At 36.6% G+C, this 15,858-nt stretch overlaps 1 protein-coding gene across 1 annotated transcript in view; it reads left to right on the top strand.

Annotated features, from left to right (window-relative positions):
* The first annotated feature begins 14,627 nt into the window (after positions 1-14,627).
* The window catches only part of LOC128259670 (MOXD1 homolog 2), a 116,680-nt gene continuing 115,449 nt past the window's right edge, over positions 14,628-15,858 (top strand). Inside the window, exon 1 of the mRNA XM_052992198.1 lies at positions 14,628-15,387. The gene's annotated coding sequence lies outside the window, so the exon portion shown is untranslated. The remainder of the gene's footprint in view (positions 15,388-15,858) is intronic.

The following is a 15,858-nucleotide window of genomic DNA, read 5'->3' as shown; positions in this document are numbered from 1 at the left end:
GCATTGGTGTGCGTTAAGCCGAAGACGCTTGCCGAAGCCACACTATCATTTACACTGTCGGTGTTGGCAGAGAGCCGGCAGAATAAATCGCTGACCCGCGAGCTGTGCGCGTGGACACCACTGATCTAAAAGGAGATATCAGACCTGTTCCCACATAAATAAAACAAAACTTTAATAAAATGGGTCAAAAAGTAGATCAGAAACATAAATAAAAACAATATGGTACTATAAATATAGGTACCCGCATGTCCTCAATGAAGAAACCCACCGTATCGATCTCCTCCTAGTTTCGCTGTAGCGTAACCCTTTCTTTAACTTCTTCTCGATGCCCAATATACCCCCGCTACCCTGTGGCCGTACCGCGGGTATAATAATAATTTTTCACTTGCGTAACCAATCGATTCATGTGTCCTACCCCTAGCTGGAAATCGGTGCGGAGTGTCAAAGATGAGGCCACACTGATAAAATCCAATCACTATGAAATTTACGCTCCTTTACAGGAAATGAAGCGGAAGAAATGTGCAAAATGTATTGGCGACGCCCGCCCCACAGATACTTTTCGCCTGTCCTTCTCTAACGCCATACATTTGTCTTTCTGTGTGTGTTTCTTGGTGGAGTGGTTGGGGTGGTTGGGCTGATAGGGCGAACTCCAAGTTATTGCCATTGCAATTCATAAAACAAATTGATATGGCCCTGCTATTACCCACACAAAAACACACACACACACACCACGTCAAAGGCCAAATGTCGAACGCCCCCGTGTGGAACCGCAGAAGCCCCATCAGACATGAAAAAGGTGGAAAGGGCCGGCTAAATTAAATTAAATATTTACTCACATTTGCATGCGATTTTATTCCTTTTTTCCATTTATTGCTCGCTGAGCAATTTGCCTGGGACATGTTTTGCTTTGATTAGCTTTCGCCGATTGGGGGTAATTTGTGTCACAGGCAGCGTCAACGCCCCCAAAAGTCGACGATGGCGACGATGGCGACGACCACGGTTCTGGAAAAAATCTGAGTGCAAGCCCAGAGCACCAATTTCCCCCGCGACGCCTCTAATTATATGCAACAGGCTAATGCCCCTCCACTGGGCCCCGGATCGGACCCAGCCGGTGGTTATACAAAAATTCCATTCGAAATTAATAAATTGATGGCTGGACGAAAAATATGGTTTGACTGGACGTGGCATGCACAAAGAAAAAAATTTACTTCAAATATAACATTTTATTTTCTCCGAAATTAGCACTATTAAATTTGACATTAAAGATAATATGCATTTCTACTTATAATGACAGTTCACTCCCGGAATTTCTTTTGATTTTAAATAAACCATATTTAAATTAATTAATTCATGCCAAAAGACAACGAGGAAGAAGAAGGGGTTACTATAAAAAGTTCTTAAAGGGGGTATTCTGGTTTAGAAATTTGAAAAAATCGATTTTTTTTGGCTTATTTTGTATGGGTAGACTTTAAAAAATATGATCATTAAATAATTTTTCAAAATTCCAAATATTTTAAGAGATACAGCAGATTTTGTGACGTGGCGACTAAGCCATTATAAATGTCGAAAATACTTTTTTGGAGGTGGTTGACATGATATTTCAAGATCTACCCAACCGATTCCTTTGAAATTTGGTGTGTATCTTGTTTATACTACTCTCTATCGGGTCTGCCTGAACCTTTAAAAATTTTTGATTATAAGTATTTTTAAAATATTCGAAAAGGTCGAAAAATTGGAAAAAAAAAAAATATTTTTTGTTTTCAAGTCGACGCCGTTTTGTTATTTTAAATAATTTTTGTTTGAAAGTGGCTAACCCAATAACGGCATCTGTACTAAAGAAGAATTTGTTTGATTTTTTTCCTATCTCTACAAGGGTTGAAATCATGTCAACCAGGACGCAGCGTATGCTCAGATTTTTTTTTATATTTTTGTATTCTTAAAATGTCGATGAAAACCATATAAAAAACTTTATACGAAAAATTTTTTCATTGCTTTTTTATCTAACTTGAAAAATGTATTAAATTTAGTCTTCTAGACCAGAATACCCCCTTAAGTGTGAAATTAAACTACACAAAGCAAATAAATCACTTTAAATTTTCCATTAGTTAATGCATAGATATTGATTAGTTATTGTTTAATGTTTTTATTTTACTGCTTTGTTTTTGTTTGAATTCAGTTGGCTGGAAATGCTAAGATAAAAAACATAAATAAATCAAACTTGTTAATCACAATGGAACATTTTGCCACATTTTAGAATCCTTTAATACTTCAACTAAGTAGAGTACTATATATCGTAAATAAGCATACATTTTTTTGTTTGACAAAAGCTCAGGAAACTCATATATTTAACCAGTCATCAATGATGCTAATGACTTTTCTATTCGATATAGAAAACTTTAAATTAGCGTATTTTAAACTTTAAGCTTTGACTTGGCTATGTATTCTATAATATAATTAGTTATATATTTGAATATATATTTTATTTAGGGAAGCTAAGTATCTCTACAGCTTTATACAGGTCGTATTTTTTATCAAAATGTTTTTCCCAAACTACACATATAATCTGGTTCATTCGCGCAGCTAATTTGACCAAATGTTCAAACAATTGACAGCAACAAAACAGGCATGGATCGTCAGCCGAAAGTGGTTGGTTGGATAGTTGGCTTCGCTTCCCTGGGCTGGTGTTCTTCAACTTTCGGATAATCGTGAATCGAATTAATTAGCGGGGCAATTGTAACGGTTAAGTGACTGAGTCACGAGTTTCCGTGGCAATCCAAATGCAATTCATTGACAATCGATTAGTCAAACACTTTCCGCCCCGAGCGCTATCATTAATTACGCCGCACACCCCTGTGCAGTGTGTTTGGTAAGTCGAAAAGCTACCCCCAGAACGATCCCCGATCTGCGCCACTGCCAAAAATATATACCTATATATATATATAACACTTTGCGCACTCCCCTCGTCCGCGCCAGAGTTGTCGCCATGTCGCAAAGTCGCAATGTCGCAGTGTCGCAATGTCGCAGTTCGTTCCCACTGCACATCACACATGCTTTCGTTTTCGAGGCTGCGGACAAGGACTCACACTCGGGCCGAGAGTCTCTAATAACAGGCATTGGCAACCCCTAATTTTCCCTAATTTCTTAACCAATTTCGCCCATTACCAGGGCCAAAAGCGGCAGGGCGACCGGAAGAGGTCGATGGAAGCGGTCGTTTCGGGTGTGCAATAAAAATTAAAATCCATGCCCAGGCCAAAGACATAACTCGTTTCCCCAGTCCAGGACCCTCCGCTTCCCTCTGCACTCTGCACTCTTCTCTCTTCTCTCTACCCTCTTCCCACTTCTATCGTCCATTTTCCGTCTCCCTCTGCAACTGAGTGTCGTGTCTGCCATAATAAAACGCTGTCGCCTCCCCGGAGTGGAGTACACTCGGAAACAGCCACCAGTATTGAGAGGTGCGAAATTGCCAAATCAACTTTAAAACGTAATGGTCCGATCTCGAAACCTATTGCAAAAAATTGAGGGCAGAGTTTCCCAAATAAAAAACATTTTAGCTAGCAATTTGCTGCACCGAAACGGTTCTCGTTTGTCACAATTGATCTGAAATCTAAAATTAAGATTGTTCCTCAGAGTTTCTAAAAGTTATTAAATCTTCTTTGCTTAAATAGACAATGCTATACGTTTCTGGAACAGTCTACACATAACTTTAAAACTATTATGTGCCCAACTCAGTTTAACTTCAAAATTAAAAAACATATAACATAAATAAAAATAATTGTACAACAAAAATTATAGAAAAATTAAAAATATAAATAAAATGAATAAAAACATTAGAAATTCGTATAAAAATAGAATAAAAATAAATAAAAATTAATTAGATTAATGTAACATTTACTATGTAAAACAATAAATAATATTATTAAGAAATGTCTTAAGTTATCGAAGAAATTTTAGTATTTGTAATCTGTTTTGACTAGTTCATAAAATATAAGGTCAAAAAAATAAATATAAATATTATTATTGCCATTTTTATCTCAAAGAATACTTCAGGCTTATTCTTAAAAAATTATATTTTAATTTAATTTGGCTTCACTTTGAAGAACATTTAAGTGCCAAGAAAACTATTTTAAGGTATTTTTGTTGTGGAAAAGTAAGAATTTACTTCTGTGAAAGAAGAAAACTGGACATTTTAAAGCAAAGTATTAAACATTAATTTAAGTGGTAGTCCGAAGATATGAATTGAGCATAATGCTATCACGTTTTCCCCAGTGTAGAGTCAGAAGAATGGCCCAGAGAAGAAGCCAAGTGCAGTGTCCGAACCGGAGGAAGAAAGGATAACTGCAGGGGAGGTGGGGAAGGGGAAGGAGAAGGAGAAGGGGGAGCGGGACAGGCAGGGGTTCGGGTAGCAGCTGTGTGGATGATTCGTCGTGTTTGTGGCGGATGATTGGCCACACAAACACGCAACTACTGTCAATTATTTGACTGTCATTGACGCACCGACGCACCGACTGACAGTCGCAGCAGGACAGAGGGACTTGGAGGGGGGCGGATGGGGCAGGGGGCAGGGGGGAGGGGGTAGGGACCGAGGCGAGGCAAGGCGACAGGACCTGCTCAAAAGGGTTGGCTATCTGCGTAGGCTGTTTGCGGCCAACACTCCTGACATTTGGTCTCTTGTACTGGCCCACAACAAAAGTCTGTCTATCGGGCTGCAGTGGCAGTGGCAGTGGCAGTGGCAGTTCCTCGACTGACTGACTGCCCGACTGGCCATCAAGTCGCTAACCGCCGTCGCTGTCGCTGCTGGCCTCGTTCTGGTCGAGGTCCTTGGGCCCCTTGACCCCTCGACCCCCCGACCACCGACCCCCAACTCACGATCCCCGAGCAACGTGCCTGCTGTGCAGGTATTCCTCACTGACGCAATTGCGACAAATTTAAATGCGGTTTCTTAGTGGTCCGGGCCTGGCTGGAATTATGAGGCGAACTCAACGAATTTGTCCTCGTCAACGGTCTCCGCTCCGATATCCTGTACTGGTCTACTGCTCTGGGGTCGGACCAACCGAAGCGAGTCCTGCACGAGGTGTAATTAGGGCTCCGAAACGCAAGGTGGTAGACCCACAAATAGCTGTAACGAGTTTAAGTTGTACACTGCACACATTTAAAAGACTACAAACTGCAGCGGCAATTAATTAAGTTTTATTTGGTATATTTAATTTTTTAACGTGAAACTTTAATACTTGAAAGAAAAACATGATTTATTATGTTTAAATAATGTTTAAAGCTAGCAGGATAATTAAGTTGTTTTTAAAAAAGTATAAAATAGATTCATTTCTATAGAGTGACAGAAGTGAACTAATAATTTTATTAAATATTTATGTTTATTTAGCGGTATAATCGTTATTTACAACTACAATTTCGGCGTTCAGTTAACAGCACTTAAATCAAAAAAATTGGCATGTTTAAAATCCTTTTATTATTAAACTGCAATTTAACTTGCTAAAATAATAATGTATGTATAAAATAAAGAAATAAATTATGAATAATGAGCTCTTCTTCAAAATGATGTAGTACTCCGATAAAATTTTATATTTTTACTTCTTTTTACAGGATTAAGTACTAATTCATTTGTTTTAGATGTGAGTGTATTTATTTAGCTTTAAAAAACCATTAATCCTAAATCCTTACAAAGTTTAAAACCTTTGTTCTTCATCAACTTAATTAAATGTAATCCATGTCTTATTTTTCAGCGTTTAATTGAAAGGATCTAAAACTAATTCATACTATAAACCTACTTAATAGATATCAGTGTTTCGACTTCCACATTTGGTCAAAGCTGTTAAATGTTTCCTTATTTATCTCGTTTTGTTATTTGCCATTGGTTTGCTGCACGCCGCTGCAATCATCATTAAAACTTATTCAACGGCACACTCCTTCGTCCTGGCCTTGCTCGTCCTGTTTTGAGTTTCGAGCTCCGAGTTTCGAGCTCCGAGTGCTGGATTCCTTTGTTTGGGGTCCGACATTTCATGGGTAATTTCTGTCGCCTGTTTTGCTTTTGTGCACATAATGATTTTAATAAATTAAATTAAATTTGTACACGTCAAACATGTGACACCAACAATGCGACTTTAAATTGAGCGCCACGAAGGAGGAGTCTTACGGAGGTCCTGTCAAGTCAATAAAAAATTGAGCCAGCCACCGTCCCAGCCCTCCGCTGTTCGGCCGAAACTGAGCAGCGACAACAAAAGTGACCCAAATATTTTGCAAGGACAATGCACTGGAGCACAATGCAAACAAGGAGCTTCGCGTGAGGGACGGGTGATGAGGGGGGGACCAAAACAGGACGCACAAGGACCGCAGAGCTGGCGAGGGGAACGGAAACTCTGGTCATGTAAATAAACAAAAGTAATTGCATAAATTTATATAAATTAATGGAAATGCATCATGGAAATTGGACAATCGCCAAAATGAAATTTAAGTGCAAAAGTTCTCAACTTCTCGTTCCTCACAAGAACAAATTCCGTGCAACTTTATTGTATGAAAGTGAATGTTTGCATATTTGCGTGTTTGTCTTGCCTTTCACGATTAAATAATGTATAATTTTGAAAGTGATTTTACAATTTGTTCGGTTGCTGCTAATTTTATAATTATGTTTTTGGGCTTTTGTAAACAAAATTTATAATCAACTGGTCATAAAATTAAATTAAAACATGAAAGTTAGCTTACAACTATTGCAAATATAAAGTGTTCAATAAATCGACTATTTTTAGATTAGAGTATGTGGATAAACACATTTAAGTTTTGGCGATTTTCCGCTGTATTTTCATTTTGATCGTTCCTATGTCATCTTTATAATAATTTCAATAACAGCTCTAAACGAGATAAAAACTCGTCATCAAACTTCCAACATACAAAATTTTTGATATAACATTTTGGGACGAAAAATGATTTAGCAAGCCAATCTTTAGGTTTTAAAGCTATCTTTATAAAATTTTCCAAACGTCACTATTCGAGGTAGCATTTAAGTCGGAACAAGACGGATCGGATCATCAAAAAAAAAAAAAAAATTAAAAAAGAATAACTTTGCTGATTTGAAATTTATTTGAGTGTATTTCGAGACATAATAATGATCTCCGAATTACGATCTTAATGTAATTAAAATCGGTCGACTATTCCTATCGGAAAAATCGGAAAAATAAATGAAAAACCTATATAACTGCTTATATTAATATATTAAAATATATACTTCGAGATTTAGAAAAAGGTAAATATTAAATACGGACCACAGTATCATAGCACATCGCATACGAGGAACTATCGAACAATTTAGAAAAAAATCACCATAGCTTATCTGTTTTTGTACAAGTACCCATAAAAATCGAAATGTAATCGTTTTAAAGAATTTTTAATTTTTGTAAAAAAAAGGTAAAAGGTCAAATTTATATAAAATTCGGCTTGTACAAGCTTACTTTGTTTCTTGTTGGAGTATGTCTTAAGTTAATCGTTTAGAAAACAACTTTCTAGTATAGACAGATTCAAAAATTACTGTTTTAATTTTTTTTGGGAAAAACCCAATCACTTTTTGCCTCAAATTCATATATTTAAGTGATACATCGAAGTAGTATTGTTTATTATGTAGCTTGCATGCGAAAGCTTACATTGTTGTGTGGGCATCGTTATCAAGTTAGTTTAATACTTCTGTAAGGAAACCAGTTACTATTATTCAGTACATTAAAAAAATGTGAAGCTATTGTCACTATATTAAATAATGACAAGGATTCAAGGGTCCAAGTACCGTGCTTAAAAAATGAAGCTTTTGAGAAATATATTCGCGTTTTAGCTGCTCCAATGCAGACCTATGCTCGTCCGCCAATGGTCGCTGGTCACTCTGTTCGCAGGGGCCAGCAAAACCAGGGAATCGTCTGATTGGTGCGCTCACTCACCTGCAACAGGCAACAGGTAGATCGAGCCCCGTGCCCTGAGAGTGAGAGTGAAAGAGAAGGCTGGCAAGGGCGTGAAATGAACGCATACTATGTAGGTATATGATGGATGACCCTCACGAGTCAGAGGCTTGAGGGGAGGGCGATGGGCTGGTAAATGACCCCGGCGACATTTATGAGTGGTGATCTGTCAATCTCGTTACGACGAAGATACCAGGAGAAATTGTAGGCATTTATGTCTTGTAAATAAGAGATACAAATCTTTTGAGTTCGTGATTTCAGAGACATAGGGGCAGTTCTGAATTCCTCTATTTAAGTATTCTTAGAATTAATTATAAACGTATGCTTGATCAGGAAATAAATAAATCTTATTGTTATTTTGTTTAATTCCAAACGCCTTGGCTTAATGTAGTCATTATAAGCTTCCTGTTAAATATTATATTAACAGAATCATTGTATTTAAAATTATATATACTTTTTTTTTGCATATTGCAAACAAATATTTATTTTGTATCAAATAAATATAAAAAAGATCAGTTAATACAGCTTACTAAATTAACAAAACGTATATTAACATTCCGTTTCACAATTTTGATATATTGCTTTTTACTCATCCTTTATTATTTATAAGCCCAAAAAATGACCCTATCTTTTTCCTACTTTCAATAAATATTTTCAAACTTTCTGCTTAATGTTTTTTTTCTTAAGGGGTTGAATACAGTTAACGAACGAAATTCTGAATTTTTTCTGAGAAAACTATAAAATTGAATTATCTGATATTTTGTAGACATATTATGTTATATTTTGACTGTGGACCAGATCCTCCAAAATTAATCAAATGAAATCTAGTAATTAATCGAAAAAATAAGCAAAATAAAGTTTTTTGACATAATGATGGTTTCTTAAACCAAAAATTTGGTTTTTGAACAAAACTTTGGTCTACAATTGCTTATTAAAAAAAAATATTTATCTGAAAAAAAAATGTTTGGTTAATTTCTAAAAAATATATTTATGAAGCTTATGCTAAAAATTGCGACTAATTTGAGTAAAACGCATTTAAAGTTTGTACTTGTACATGCAAGCACTCTGAAAAGCCCTTTAAAATTTGTGTGTAACTTAGAAAATGTTTACCGGAACGATATAATATTTTCAGTGTGCATCTTTAGATATATGTAAATTAACAAAATAAAATAAAAAAAAATACATTATTTAAAATTACTGTACATATATAGCCCCTAATGCATATTTTGTAACCCGACTTACAGATATTCAAAGGAAAGGTTTCAAAAGTTTTCATTTTATTGTTGCTCCCAATTATTTTATTTATTTATGGGATGCCGAAACAATGTGTATTGCCAGCCAATGGTATTAACTTATTCCCTTTTTGCAATTTTTTGACCCATGGACCGTGGTTCCAACGCTAATCCCCCAGCGAAGGGCAAAAAATGGGATTTCAATCTATATCTGGGGCCCGGGGCCATCAACTGATTGATTGACAAGCCATTTACATTAACTTTGACGAGCGGGCGATGGAACCAATTAAAGCCAACCATAAACTGTCAACGTTTTTCTACGAGTGTGTCAAAGGTCAGCGGACAACACGAACAATATCAACAGGCAAAAAGAAACAATGCTGTCAGCTAATTAAAAATGCACATAAAATGTAAAACAAACAGAGAGGAAACTAATGACTGCAAAATCAATACACAACAATGCATGGATAAAGGTGAGGAAAAAAAAAAACAAATACAAATAAATAACTGAAAATAATTAATAATTTAAGAGCTCAAACGCACACGCTGCTTACAAAAGCTGACATAAATAAATTAAGGCGAAGTGAATGCGAAATACAGCGGGACAATAAATATTAGATAATTTTAAATATACGCAATTTAGTTAATAAAATACCCAATTAAGGCGACAGGGACCCCAAGGATGAGCTAACACAGAGGAGAAAAGCCATTTTAAAATCCCATTTTTCGGGGGCGAAGAAGGAATAGGAAACGATCCGATGAATGAATAAATGTCATGAAGTCAACTTGGACAAAGCATATAACACTCATTTATTAATGTACTATTTTAGCAGCCTCTCCTCCCCTCCCCGCCCTCATCACCCACAAAGAGGCAGCGAGAGAGATGAATGGCGAGAGAGAGAGAGAGAGAGAGAGCGGGAGCGGGAGAGGGAGAGGCAGCCGTGGAAATGGAAAACGTTTTGAACTCTGTAATAAATTCTTTTGCCCGCTCTCCTCGCTCTCAGTAATGTTGACATTGAAAATCTTGTCAACAGAATCGCAAAAGAACCCTGACAGAGCGGTTTTACTGGAAGCTGTAAAGCGAAAACCACTCTTCTCCGCTGTTAGCTTGCGCTGTTATGTTGGGCAGTTGAATTCAAACTGGTTTCCACTAACAGAGTTGAAAGCACAGTGCGGTTTGCAATGGAATGCAGGCACTTTTAAGGCTTCTTTAATCGGTTTCTGATGCCAGAGTATGGAATTACTCATCCAAATCGAAAAGTCTGCCCACAGGTGGGAATAAACATGTTTTCACTTTCCTAGTTACACGTTTAATTGAGACATTTACAAGCTATGTTCTCAAACTTGTCTTTTAGGTAAAGTAAATGCATTTTAATAAATTCAGGAATCTTTGTTTAAAAAAAAAACAATATCAATTCAATACTATAAAAGTTTATTGTATTCATATATGTACACAAAACATATTTATAAATATACATTTAATCAAAAGGAACCAAAATTGTTTATTTAATAATAAGCATCAAAATGTTTCTTCTGAGAGCAAATACTAATCAATCAAATAACATAACAAGTCTCCTCACAGCGCCTTTGTTTACATGTTAACCTAGGGCAAGAAACTTTGCAGCGCTAACAGCAGCCTGTTAACAGCCATTAATTTAAATGTTAATTGCTCGTTCGGCTGACAGGAGAGAGCATTTGCAGCTGTTAATGGAGTCGTTTCGCTTTCACAGCCGCTATGAATTCGAGATGTTCCCATAATGTTAATGGGTCGTTCAATGCCCGCAATTCGTCGCTAACAGTCTGTTAGCAGCCAGGCCCTGCATTTTATGGCTCTGCTAAATAAGTAAGTGTGTGTAGGTGGGGTGAGCCGCCTATTAACATGTTTATTTGCGGAATTAGTTCCCGTGGGTCGGAAAACTAATTTAAAAATAAGGATTGGATTAAAAGGCGAAATTTCCTTAAAACCACTGCATTTTTTGATTGCATTCTATTTCTAGCAAAACAAGTTTCTATGACCGTTGTGGGTTATGCATAGCTGGAGATACAAATAAAATAGGCTTATTTATAATTGGTCTAGCTATTTGAATTTATTCATCTTCCATTTTACAACAAAAAGTATATGTAGTATGTGTTGTGTTTTGTGTAAATCAATATTGTATTTAGTACATAATTGTGAGCTTTCTTGGTTTGTCTTTCCTGTGTTTAAATAGAGTTTTAGTTGTGGTAGCATTCTTTGGCACAAATAAATCTTTTTGTATAATATTCCTAAGCATTTTAACGAATATACGAATGTTTAATTCAAGTGCCGAAAGCTGCCGAACGGCGTGCAATTATACAAAATTGGTAACCTAACCTCAATTAAAAAAAAACACTTGCTTCTTGCTTGTTTGTTGTAGTTTGTTGCCGTTTGTTGGTTTGTATTATCGTTTGTTGTTATTTTTTTATTATGTTTTGTGTTTATATTCTTTTCTTTTCAATTTTCACGATTGCGTTCTGTTCTGTGTGTATCAATGAAAGCTATATATACATATATATTTGGCCGATTTCAATAATATTAAAACCGAATCTCGGGATTATTAAACTATTACTAAATCTTGAAGAACTAAACAAAAAATGTACAAGTCAAAAAAGTTATAATTTTTTTTTCATTTTTTTCCCGATTGTTACTATGAAAGCTATAGGATATAGTGGTACGATCTGGCCAATTCTTGTTCTATATATTTATAACATTTTTCTAGATTTTTGTTACAATCTTAGAGTCTGTTTATTTCGAAAATAAAGGTAATAAAGGTAGTAAAAGAACTTAAGGATATAATTTTAAATTTGTTAAAAACCCGTTTATAAATACAACTTAAACATTTAAAATGGGTCGCAGAGTGAACTGCAGAGAGAATAAATATAATAAAAAACAAAGAAAACAGAAAGTTAAACAACTAAAGTTGTAAATGAATGCTAGAATGCTAGAAAAAAGTTTTGTTCACAGAGGCGGCAAAGAGTGAAGTTTTACGACTAATTACTAAAATCGAAACATGCCCATTTTTTATACCCTTGCAGAGGGTAAATTAAATATAACAGAATTACGGTTTAAATTATATCGAAATCAGACGACTGTACTATAACATCTCAAGCAAAAAATAAAATAAAAAACAAAAAATTAAACTCCATTATTATCTAATTTTCAAAACAAAATCTTTTCGACATAGTAATAATTTGATAGTACAAAATTACGTTTTTAATTTTATTAACATTGAAAAACGATATCATATGGCTGTCATAGGAACGATCCAATTATTGAACTGAAAATCATCATAGATTCAATGTTTTTAAACATATACATACGCCGATAAATCAAAATTTAAATGTTTTTACGAACCATGTCATTTTTTCGCCGATAGAAGACAATTAAGTTATAGTGTCGGAACTTCAGTTTTAGCAATTTATTTAAACTTTGTCGAGCTCTAGCAACTATATTAGAAAATCTTTTCTGATAAGATGTATGGAACACTATTTTCAATTGTAAGACTTAATTTTGATATATTATTTGCTTTTGATTTATTAAAGCCTTATTCAAATTTTTATAATTATTAATTTTTTTAATTTTTAATTTTAATTTTATTGATTTTTTAAAAATAAATATTAGGATTGTCATTCTCATTGCAGCTTTTTCAAGTTCTTCTGACGCAATATTGTAAAGAAACATTTTTTTTCAAATCTGATAAGCTTTACAAGCGTAAAAATTGATCATTATTTGATGCATGCTTTATCTTTTTTCTCTATTTTTAATGCTAATTCTATTTTTTATCTAACTAGAAATAGATCATATAACTAGAAATAGATCATTCTTCAGCTTTCCCATAAAGGTTTCCTAATATACAGATAAGATCTCGACAAAGTCTATATAAATTGCTAAAACTGAAGTTCCAACAAAATAAATTACTTCTTCAGAAACACACGCCTGAAAACCGAAAATAATTTTAGAACTTTATCTTGACGATGGAACAAATCAAATAAGCTATTTACTTTAACAATCCGCCGGTAAACAGATAAAACAAGCTATCGATGGCCGAAATTGGTTAAGCAGAACTGCAGATAAAAAATAAATTTGGCATTAAAACAGTTGAAAAACGTTATTTACACATTACAAAAAAATGTTGAGTATAATTTTTTGAATTTGCGAGTCCAGCTGCACCGGAAAATGAAGGTTTGATCTTTGGAGGAATTCATCAATTTAAATTTGTAAGCCATTGTTATTCCTTACAAAATCAGTTTCAATCAATATCAATTACAATTTTTAATAGATAAAGCATATTCAATATTATAACATTTTCCTTAATACATCAAATCTCTCAAAACTCAACGGCCTGTCAAAAACGCAATTTGATAGGGATCGAGTTACTGTTAAAAGGTTTGAAGTTCTCACGTCGATGACTTCATTAGCCATTAAAGCATTCCCGCCCCCCATTTTCATTTCCTGAATGACTCCTCATATGTGGCATGCTAAATAGCCGCCGAAAAAGTATAAAGTATAATTAATAAAGCTCAGCCAGCGGCCGGGGCGAGCCACTCCCCCATCCGGTGGCCGAAAACAATTGCCCTTTGTCTAATGTTAATTTGCATTGCGCGCGGCACAAAAATGTTGTTTACATTGTGGTAATTAGCCTACGTGCATGGCATTTGAACCTTTTCAACGGCCGTCTGGCATTTCAATTTCACGTAACAGCGGGCCCCGACAGATGCACCTGCCGCTGTTGGGAAAGCCCTGTTAGCGGCCGCTCTCTGTAATTGCCCAAGAGGAGGAAAATTGAATTATGTAAACGGTAACAGACGCTCTCTCCCTCGCTCTCTCGCACATGCGCAACGGTAGAGAGAGCGTTGTAAACAAAAGCCTCACTCTCTCCCAGTCTCTCTCTCTCTTGCTCTCCGCCGAGGTGACGTAGCCAGGTGGCCGAAAGCGAGTTCAGTTACTTTCGAAGTGTTTCCTCTCTTTTCTCTTCTCTCAGCAACGTTCCTAACATTTCTGTTAGGAAACGATAATTTGTAACATTTCCATTAGGAAATTGTGATGTTCCTATTATGGTTTCAGATATAGTATCTAAGGAGCTATATCCCGACTTTTCGTTAATTTTCACTGGTGTGGGGTTACAACGATCATTCTTTCCTTTGCTGATTGTAAGAACTATATATTTTTATCTTACAATAACAAGTGTGAATAAAAACCAATGGGACCCTGGGAAGAATAAGACTCGCATGATCGGACGAGTTCAGAAATGTTAAGAATCAAGGTTTTCCCCAACAGAAAATGTAAGCAAATTGCAGAGCGACTCTCTCTCTCTCTCTCTCTTTAACAGTAAGTGTAAAATGTTAAAAGTTTCTGTTACGAATCGTACCAAAACAGAGTGAGACGGTTTTCGTGTTCCTCGTCCCGTCAAATTCGTCAGAACCGTTTTCACCGTTTCTGCGTTTGGACGTGTTTGGTCGCGACTGCTCCGTGCTCCGGGCACCGAATTGTTGTACGTGTTTTGCGCGTTTCTCGAGTTATTTTTGCCGGCGAAGAAGTTTCCCAGCGAGCACTTCCAGCACGACACGACAAGCAAAACTCTCAAAATAAAATACGATAAGGCGAGACAGAACTGTGCGTGAAACATTGTGCAGCGTGGCGAGTGCTTCTTCTGCCCAAAACACCAAGAGAATATGTAAATAAAACGTTGTAAACGAAAAACTCGGTTTCACAGTGCGGCATTCATATGCAAATCGGAATCGGTGCCGCAAAACTAAGCAGCACATAATTTGCGAATTAAATCAAAACACACGTCGCTCCGTCTCGCTCTTTTGAGCCGGCATCCTGGCAGCGGCAGCGGCAACGGCAACAACAACAATTGCAGGACATTAAGAGGACGCCCGGCTGAACGTTACGCGACGCGAACCGTTAACCGTTACGCTTCCGCTTACGGCTTACGTTGGGCGCGGTGGGTGCGTGTGTGAGTGGCGGGATTTAACAATTGGCAACGGGGCGTATGAGCAACGCGTTGCCGTACGATGCCCACGTAATGTGTGCCGAAATTTAAATGCGACTGTGACTGTGTGTGTGTGTGTGTGTGTGTGGATAACCATAACCATAACCATAAACGTAAACAAAAGGATTAGACGTTACGTAGCGGGATTACGCCAGCAGTAGCAGAAGCGACAGACTTTTCCGATAGCCTCAGGTGAGTACCGTAAATGATGTATTGCCTGGGAGGCGGCGAGAGAGCAAGAGACACGAGGGCGGAGAGGGGCTCCTGTGGCGGCACTTGTGGTTGCTGTGTGTGGCATGTTAAGTGCAATCCATTATACAGATATGTGCCTTGCACATGCAGGTTTGCTCTCGTCTCCTACTTCTCTGTCCCTGTCCCTGTTCCTGTCCCTTTCTGTCCCTTTCCCTTTCCCTGTCCCTTTCTGTCCTGTTTCTGTTTCTGTCTCTGATTCTGTTTCTGTTTCTGAGCTTGCCTTGTGTGAGTTTTCGTTTGCCACAAAACTTCGCCGCGCTAGTGTGTGTGATATCTGGGAAATAGTGGAGCAGGGGGGGAAGGGCACGGGGGAAAGCCTTAATGCATCCATCAACTTCAATGGAATGCCATTCAATCAGTATTTCTTTTTTTTTTTAAGGTTTTGCCGCTTTGCATTCTGCATTTTCGCCA

Source organism: Drosophila gunungcola (genome assembly GCF_025200985.1).
Source record: "Drosophila gunungcola strain Sukarami chromosome 3L unlocalized genomic scaffold, Dgunungcola_SK_2 000009F, whole genome shotgun sequence".
NCBI classification, from domain to species: domain Eukaryota; kingdom Metazoa; phylum Arthropoda; class Insecta; order Diptera; family Drosophilidae; genus Drosophila; species Drosophila gunungcola.
The sequence above is the reverse complement of the archived record's forward strand: the minus strand, read 5'-3'. Positions and strand labels throughout refer to the sequence as shown.